The sequence below is a fragment of the Peromyscus maniculatus genome, chromosome 3 (genome assembly GCF_049852395.1).
Source record: "Peromyscus maniculatus bairdii isolate BWxNUB_F1_BW_parent chromosome 3, HU_Pman_BW_mat_3.1, whole genome shotgun sequence".
NCBI classification, from domain to species: domain Eukaryota; kingdom Metazoa; phylum Chordata; class Mammalia; order Rodentia; family Cricetidae; genus Peromyscus; species Peromyscus maniculatus.
The window spans coordinates 107,309,596-107,318,418 of record NC_134854.1 but is presented as its reverse complement, the minus strand read 5'-3'; the positions used below and the strand labels follow the sequence as shown (position 1 = coordinate 107,318,418).

The window sequence follows — 8,823 nt, the reverse complement described above, 5'->3', positions numbered from 1 at the left end:
AAAAAAAAAAAAAAAGATTGGCTTCAACTACATGGGGAGTTTGAGGCCAGCCTGGGCTACTTGAGACTCTGTCCCAAAATAAAACAAGACAAACTAGGATGCTCTAGCCACCCTGTGGAGAGACCTGTGTGTCAAAGAACAGTCATGTGCTCTGCCTTCAGGTGACTGCAGCCCAGGTTGATCCTGACTGGGACTTCATGACAGTCCTCAAGGGCTTGGACTCAGAACAACCAGCTAAGCTCCCCGATTTCTGACCCCAGATTGTTCCCTCTTTTCTCCTGATTGGCACTCGGGTTGTTCCATGAAGTCAGCTGCAGTTCGGACAGCAGACATTGACCCCAGCTCCTGTGGGAAGTGCAGGGCTCCTGGGAGCCTTGAGTCAACTGAAAGGTTTTGCACCCCGGATAAGCCTCTCCGCCAACGCAGCAATCCAAATCAGACCGAATTAGAAAAAGCCCTGGGTTTAGTGGGTAAAGCGTTCCCGGGTGGTTCTCCAGCCCCCCAGAGGGGAGACGGGGAGGAGAGACTGGAAAACCATGTGTCTGTTTTCTGGGACGCAGTTTAAATACCCTGTGGGTGTGGTCTTGAGCATCTCTGGGGGAGGAGCCATGTTTGGAGGCTTTGAGGAGAGGGGTTTGGGGGAAAAGATGGGGGAGAGGGGAGTCGAGGTGGAGCTTCCACCGGGACATCACCCAGGCAGCCCACAGCTGTTTTTTGTTGCTGTTGTTCCCCCACTCCCACCCCCACACAGGGTTTCTCCGTGTAACCCTGGCTGTCCTGGAACTCTCTCTGTAGACCAGGCTGGCCTTAAAGGTGCACACCACCACCACCTCAGCTTGTTTGGTCTTGTTTTGAGGTAGAGTCTCTTGGAGGCCAGGCTGGTCTTGGACTAGCTGTAGAACCTAGGATGACCTAGTACTCCTGATCCTCCTGCCTCCGCCTCCCAGGCGCTGGAGTTACTAGTGTGCTCAGCCAACCTGGTTTTACAAGGAACTGGAGCTGAAATCCAGGGCTTTGTGCATGCTAGGTAAGCCCTCCACTAACTGAGCTGTATTCCCAGTCCACATAGCTTGAGTGTATGCGTGCTTGTGTTTGAACATACAGCAACCTCATTTAAATCATATAGTAGTTTTTCTTTTCATTTATGTATTTATGTGCATGTGTGTAAGCATAAGAGTGGTGCCACAGCATATGGAGGTCACACTAAGAGGTGGCTGGTTCCCATGTGGGTCCTGGGGATAGAACTCAGGTCATCAGGCTTGGTTGCCGTCACCTTTGCCTGCTGAGCCATCTTGTCTACCCTATGTGGCAGAGCCTGAACATTAAACTCACTGTGGACAGTGGGTGAACAGGAGACTATGCTGTTACTGACAGACTTCTGTTCAGTGATAGCCCCATAAGATTGTATACCCTGTTGGGGCATTGTTGAGGGATAATCTTCTTGCACACTGTGAAGATGTGTCTCTGCTAAGGCACCTTCTGATTGGAGGCGGGCTTTGAGCTCTCATATATGCCCAAGCTATGCCCAGTGTCCCAGTTCACTTCCTGTTGCCTTCTGATCAAGATGTAGCCACAGCACCACGTCTTCCTGCATGCTGCCATGTCCTGCCATGATGATAATGGATGACACCTCTGAAACTGTAAGCACCTCATTAAATGTTTTTCCTTTAAGAGGGCCGTGGTCGTGGTGTCTCTTCACAGCAATAGAAACCCTAAGACAGGCTGTCTCTGTCTAAAGTCTGAAAGGCCAGCTCTCACTCTGACTCCACTAGGTTGACCTCAAGGGAAGGTGGCTTCTGTGAGTCCGGAAGCGAGAGGTCTGCAAGGGAAGGGGCAATTCTGCCCTGCCTGGAGCGCTTTGGGCAGAGGAAGGGACCAGGGCCAAGGAAGAGGGATGGTTGGTTATTTTAGTTAGGATTTCTATTGCTGCGACAAAACACTATGATCAAAAATGAGTTGAGAAGGAAAGGGTTTATTTGGTTTACAATTACTTTCAAATTGTAGTTCATCATTTAAGGAAGCCAAGATAGGAATTCAAACAGGGCGACAGGAGCTGATGCAGAGGCCATGGAGGGTGCTGTTTGCTGACTTGTTCCCCATGGCTTGGTCAGCCTGCTTTCTTCTAGAACCTGGGACTACCAGCCCAGGGATGGCATCACCCACAATGGACTGGACCTTCCCCATCAATACCTAATTAAAAAAAAATGCCTTATAGCGGATCTTATGGAGTTATTTTCTCAATTGAAATTTCCTCCTTTCAGATAACTCTGTGTGTCAAGTTTACATAAGACTAGCTAGCACAGTCGGTTTCCTCAAACTACACAGACCCTGCTGAATGTATCCTTGCAAGCCACGGCAAAGAGTTTTATGCCCTTGGAGAGACAGGGTAGGGGTGGGGTAGGACTCCAAACGCTGTTCAGGCTGGTAATTGCCAGGGCTAATGTCCATAGAAATTGTTGTTCTCCATTTGAGCAGCAGAGGGCGCACCCAGCTAAATGCAGAGCAAACGTGGGCTGCAGGCCTGGAAGGAGCTATGCTATGGTCCTGAGCAGAACCGGGAGACTCGGGAGATGGACTCCATAATTTCTGATAACGGTGCAATGAGAAGCTGGCCTTGGTGATGCCTGACCGTACTTCCGGCACTTGGAGGAGGAAGCAGGAGGATCAAGAGTTCAAGGTCATCCTTTGCCAATCTGGGCTGTGTCAAATTTTGTCTCAAGAGTGGAGAAAATAAACGTGGGTGAAAGCTACCTATAGTGACTATAATCCCAACACTTGGCAGGCGAAGGCAGGAGGATTTCAAATTCAAGGCCCAGCCAGGTGTGGTGGTGCATGGGGCCATCCTGGTCTACATAGTGAGTTCCAGGACAATAAATAGAGCGTCATAGTGAGGCCCCGTCTCAAAATAAGTAAGTAAATAAGTAAATAAGAGATAAATAAGAAAAAAATCAAATCAAGGCCAACTTGGTCTACATGGTGTCTTTAAAAAAAGGGGGTGGGGTGGGTGGAGATGGAGAAATGTTCTCCCACCCTTGGGAGCTGTCTAAAAAACCTTTACCTGCCTTGTTCCGTTTTTTTGTTTTTGTTACTGTTGGGTTTTGTTTGTTTGTTTTTGTTTTATGATAAACGGACCAGAGAATTTGAAGGCAGAGAGATAAAATCAAGAGGCTGGATGAAGGATTCTCCCCTTACTCTGAGAAGCTAAATTCATCGGTGTTATAAAAAACAAAAACAAACAAACAAACAAAAACAGGCCAGAGAGGCTGGTAAACGGCAGGGAGAAACCCGGTCACTTGCAAACAAACACCCCCACAAAACAAATCATGAAGGTCGAATTATACAGCGATCTCACGGAGGGGGCTCCCACTTAGCTCTCCCTGTGCCCATTGATTTGCTCATTATTTCTTCTCGGATCACGGCTGTCTTCCTGAAGCATGCTCCTCAGCAGGGTTTTGCACCTGCTTACCCAGCTAAGCACAGCTTTTGTTTATTCTGAATCCTCAATTCACCTTGCTCTCCAAGGCTAGCTATGCTGAACATTTTATTCTAACATGGCAGTTGTTTTCTTTCCAGCCTTTGAGGTTATTATTCTATTATGGTCTGTTTACCCTTGCTGGCGAGAAACTTGTCAGTTCAATGGTTGTTTCTTTGTTGATGATACGGCTTTGCTTTCTAATTGTCTGGAAAAAAAATCCTTTTTCTTGTGGAAGTTTTCAAATACTCTAAAACAGAGAGAAGAATACAATGAATGTTTTCATTTCCAATATCTGGTTTCAAAAGTTGTCAGTATTGATCTCCATTCTGCCCATCTCCCCACAGACTCCCCCTTCCCTGAGACAAAGTTTCACAAAGCCCAGGCTAGCCTTAAACCCCATATGTAGCTGGGGATGACCATGTATTTCTGATCCTTGCACCTTCATCTCCCAAGTGCTGGGATTAGAGGTTAGCACTGCCATGCCTGGTTTATGAGTTTCTGGGAGTCAAACCCAGGCCTTTGTGCCTGCTAGGTAAGCTCTCTGGCAACTGAGTGACAGCCCTAGCTCCAGACCACATAAACTATCATGCACAAAAACAAAACTATGCCCTCTAATCACCATTCTCTGAAGGCTGAGTAGGAGGGTTGCTGGGAGGTCAAGCTGTGAGTCCAGGATGGCCAGAGATGAATACAAAACCTTAAACCAAACTAGACTGTGTAGCATGAATCTTAAAGAGTCTTATTAACAAAAACAAACCTGGAGCCAGGTATTGGGGTGAATTCTGGAAGATCAGAGAAGCAGAACAAGCCACAGCCAACCTCAACTCGCCAGTTCCTCAGCTGATTCTATTTCTTCAGACTGGAAGCCTTTGAGTCCTCATTCATAATCTCAGCTAAACTGCTAAAAGCCTAAAAGTTTAATCAAGCCAAAAGCTTCTAGTTTCTGATCTTCACGCCTTATATACCTTTCTGCTTTCTGCCTTCACTTCCTGGGATTAAAGGTGTATGTTACCATGCCTGGCTGTTTCTAGTGTGGCTTTAAACTCACAGAGATCTGCATGGATCTCTGCCTCCCAAGTGATAGGATTAAAGGCCTGTGCTACCACTGCCTAACCTCTATGTTTAATATTATGGCTGTTCTGTTCTCTGATCCCAGATAAGTTTATTAGGGTGCACAATATTTTGGGGAATACAATATCACCACAAGACTGAGCATGACCTGAGTGGAGGGAAGTGAAAACCAGGATTTCAGGTTGGAGAGAAGATTCTTGTCCCTGATGAAGGAGAAGAATCCATCCCTCTTCCCTTTGGAAGAAGAGAGTGCCCAGCTTCGATGCCCTGAGTTCAGTTATCTGAAGCCAACTTCGACCCTGGAATGTTAAATAGAAAATTCACTCGAGAATGGTGGTATGGGTGGTCCAGCAGGTCAAGGCACCTGGCACCAAGCCCGAAGGCCTGAGTTCCATTCCCAGGCCAACTGGTGAGAAGAGAGAACCAACTCTGCAAGTTGTCCTTGACCTTCACACGTATGGATGGCATATACGCACACCCCAGCTTCCCCCTTCCCACATACGTTTATTTATATTTTCCTTGTCCTCTTTGTCCTCTTCTTCAATTAGGGTCTCACTATGTAGCTCTGGCCAGCCTAGAACTCACAAGGTAGATCAGACTGACCTTGAATTCCCAGAAATCTGTCTGCCTCTGCCTCCTAGTGCCGGGACTGAAGGTGTGTTCTACTATACATGGCTTTAAAAAAAAATTTTTTTTTTTTTTTTGAGACTGGGTTTTACTGTGTATCCCTGGCTGTCCTGGAACTCACTCCATAGACCAGGCTGGCCTCGAACTCACAGAGATCTGCCTTACCTCTCCCTCCCAAGTGCTGGGACTAAAGGTGAGTACTACCACCACCCGGCTTTTAAAAATATGATGATAATGCTTTCTCTAATGGCAAAGCTTGGAAGACTTTATAAATGTTTTAAGACATAGTATAACACCTTTCTCTAAGAATTTCAAAACAATTAATTATGAAAAAGTCCAAATATCTCTCTAAAATGAAACAGTGACTAAGCTGGCTTCTCATCGCCATGACAAAATACTTGAGACAATCAGCCTGAAGGAGGAAAATGTGTTGGGGTTGACGACCTTGAAGGGTTCAGGCCAGGGCCACTTGGCCCTGTCATTTCTAGGTCAGTATGTGGTGGATAAAGCTGCTCACCTTGTGATGGCCAGAAATCAGAAAGAGACAGAAAGGCCCAGGATGAGTTATAGTGCTTCCAAGGACCAACACCCCTCAACTGAGTGCACCCTCCTAAGTCTCTATCACCCCCAATAGCAGATCGAATTCAGACGCTGTACCAAGATCAGTCCCCTGATGACATCAGAGCCTTTGTGATCTGATCACTTTCCAAAGCCTTGTTCCTGAACACTGCTGCAGAGGGGATTGAGCCTTCAACACATAATCCTTGAGGGGACACTTGGGATCCAAACCATAACGGGAGGCGGAGTAGGTTATATCGTGTGAGATTAAAAAAAAAAAAAAAAAAAAAGCCCAGTCACCCTGGAGAGGGCACAAACATCAGAACAGAGTGCTTAATGATTCCAAAGTCCAACTTGGTGAATGGGTGAGGGGTTACTTACAGAATCCCGAGTGACCAACAAGCAAAGCTCTAGAAAGTCTAACCCAGCCTGGTTGATGATTTCCCCACAGCTGCATGGACGACATTTCCCCTCCACTCAGGAAGCATCCACAATCTACTTGCAGTTCTTTTTGTGTGCTGTTTTTATTGTCCCTGAAGTGTTTTGAAACAAAGTCTACACTTAGTGTCTCTCTGGTGGGTGGCCGTTTTCTTCCAAAAATATTGCCCCTACCACACTGAACACAACTTATAACACGTCCATCTTATTCTCGACTACTAGGTCACATTCCCTGATTGTCTCAAAAATGGCCTTTCAACTCCAGCCTGTTGGCACTGGGGTACACAGATTGCATTTAGTAATTATGGCTCTTAAATTTCTTTGAATCTAGAGTAGTCTTCCCCTTTTTTTAATTTCTTGTGATAGTGACGTGTTGAAGACCTGGATCAGTCAATCTGCGGACTGCCCTAATTTCTGCTTTTGTCTCTCACCTTTTCGTGGTACCACTGAACCGGCTTTTCTCTGCCCTCTGTGGCTGCTCCTTGGAGCGCAGCTCTGGGGTCTTGACTAGTTGAGAGTTCTCATGTTGGGAGACCACTTTGGATCTTTTTTTTTTTTTTTTGAAGGTTAATTTTTATTTTATGTGTATGAGAGTTTGCTCATACACATGCGTGTGCACAATGTGTGTGCCTGGTGCCAGAGGAGGCCAGAAGAAGGTGTCCGTCCTCAGGGACTGGAGTTACAGCAGCTATGAGACTCCATATGGGTGCTGAACTGAACCTGGGTCTCTTCAGCAGCAGCAAGTGCTCTTAACTAATGAGGCCACGGTGCAGTTTTTTTTATTTGTTTGTTTATATGGCTGGTGTGTTTTGAGTCCAAATCTTGCTACAGATTCTTTCCATGTTTCTGTGAGAAAATGCTCAGACAAAAACAGCTGGAAGGGGAAAAGGGATTATTCTGGTCCACACTTGGTGGGTAACCAACAGTTCACCGTGGTGGGGATGTCTGTGCAGAGGAGCAGTTGGTCACGTTGTATCCACAATCGGGAAGCGAGATCAAGGAATGGATGCCCCTGCTTAACTAGCTTTCTCTATACAGACCAGGATCTCAGCCAAGGAATGGCGCTCCCCCACAGGGCATAGGTACCGCCTCAATTAACTTAGTCAAGATAATTCTCCACCCAGAAGCTCAGAGGCCCAGCTGATTCTAGACCTCCTCGAGTTGACAATGGAGGTTAACCATCACAGGGAGATTATTCTCAACCCACCTTACAGGTAACTACAAGAGCCTTTAAGGTAGGAAGAGGGAGGCCAGAGCGGGGTGGCTCAGTGGGTAAAGATGCTTACCGTGAGAGCCTGGCGACCTGAGTTCAATCCCTGAAGCCCACATGAAGGTGGAAGGAAGGAGCCAACTCTGGAAAGCCCCCTCTGACCTCCGCAAGTGTGACCTCCACAAGTGTGACCTCCACAAGTGTGTCGTGATGTGCACACTCCTTCCTATTCCGGGATGATAATAAAATCAAACACTTTAAAAGGAAAGAAGAGCTTTGACTAAGGAAGAAAGAGATGGAAAATAGAAGCAGGAAGCTGGGGGAGCTAGAAGAAAGGGTCATAAAGAAAAGGTAAAGAGACAGATCCTCTCCAGGGCCTTCCAGCAGACTCAAGCCTGCCTACACTGGCTTGGGCCCAGGGAAAATGATTCTTGGTTTCCATTTCCAGGCTTCAGAAGAAGAGAATAAATCTGTGGTGTTTTTTTGTTTTGTTTTGTTTTGTTTTTCTTGTCTTTTCTTTTTTAGACAGTTTCTCTATGTAGCCCTGACTATCCTGTAACTCACTATGTAGACCAGGCTGGTCTCAAACTCACAGAGATTCACCTGCCTCTGCCCCATAAGTGCTGGGATCAAAGGTGTGTGCTGCCATGCCTGGCTTCAATTTGTGGTGTTTTAAGCCATTGAGCAGTAGACACAATAGGAAATTAATGTGCAGTACTCAAAGGAGCCTGAAGCAGGAGAATCACGGGTTTGAGACAACCCTGGGCTCCACACTGAAACCTTATCTCAAAAAGGAAAAAACTTAGGGGCATGGGCATCCTGTCACAAGAAACAAACAACAACAACAACAACAACAACAACAACAACAACGCCCCCTCCCCCGGCCCCACACACAAAACAACAAAGAAACCCAAAAAGACAAGAAAAGGAAAAATAAAACGAACCCTTACCAACACCCAAGTTTTATTTTTCTTTTCTTTTCTTTTAGGGAATAGAACCCAGGACTTTGGGGATGTTGGGCAAACATTTTACACCTAGCACACTTCGGCCCTGATGTGTTTAAAAAAAATTTTTTTTTTTGAGATTATAAGTTAATTGCAGCATCTGTTCTTCCCTTTCTTCCTTCTAAACCCTCCTGTGTTTCCTCCCTTGCTCTCCTTCAAATCCATGGCCTCTTTTCTCACTAACTGTTACTGTCGATATAGCTTTGGAAATGATAGCAACCACTTAAACTTTTTTTGAATTTCCCATTAAGAATGGATTTACGGCTTCACTGATGTTTTCTGGAAGACTGTGGTCCAGATTGTCCTCATCAGCAGGGCATTCTATTTGGCCCTTAACACTGGTGCCTTGTCCTTCCTGTGCGCAGGCCAGCTGCTTTTCTGGGCTGTTAGTGGCTCCTATCTCCTGACTGGCTATTGGAGGGTTCTGCAGCCATGTTTGC

At 46.2% G+C, this 8,823-nt stretch overlaps 1 long non-coding RNA gene across 1 annotated transcript; it reads right to left on the bottom strand.

Moving 5' to 3' along the window:
* Positions 1 to 1,956: 1,956 nt before the first annotated feature.
* Positions 1,957 to 3,716, bottom strand: LOC143272415 (uncharacterized). The gene is made up of 2 exons (XR_013049948.1): positions 3,609 to 3,716; positions 1,957 to 2,190 (listed from the first exon to the last, which is right to left on the bottom strand). It is a non-coding gene; the product is annotated as an uncharacterized LOC143272415 (long non-coding RNA).
* Positions 3,717 to 8,823: the final 5,107 nt, after the last annotated feature.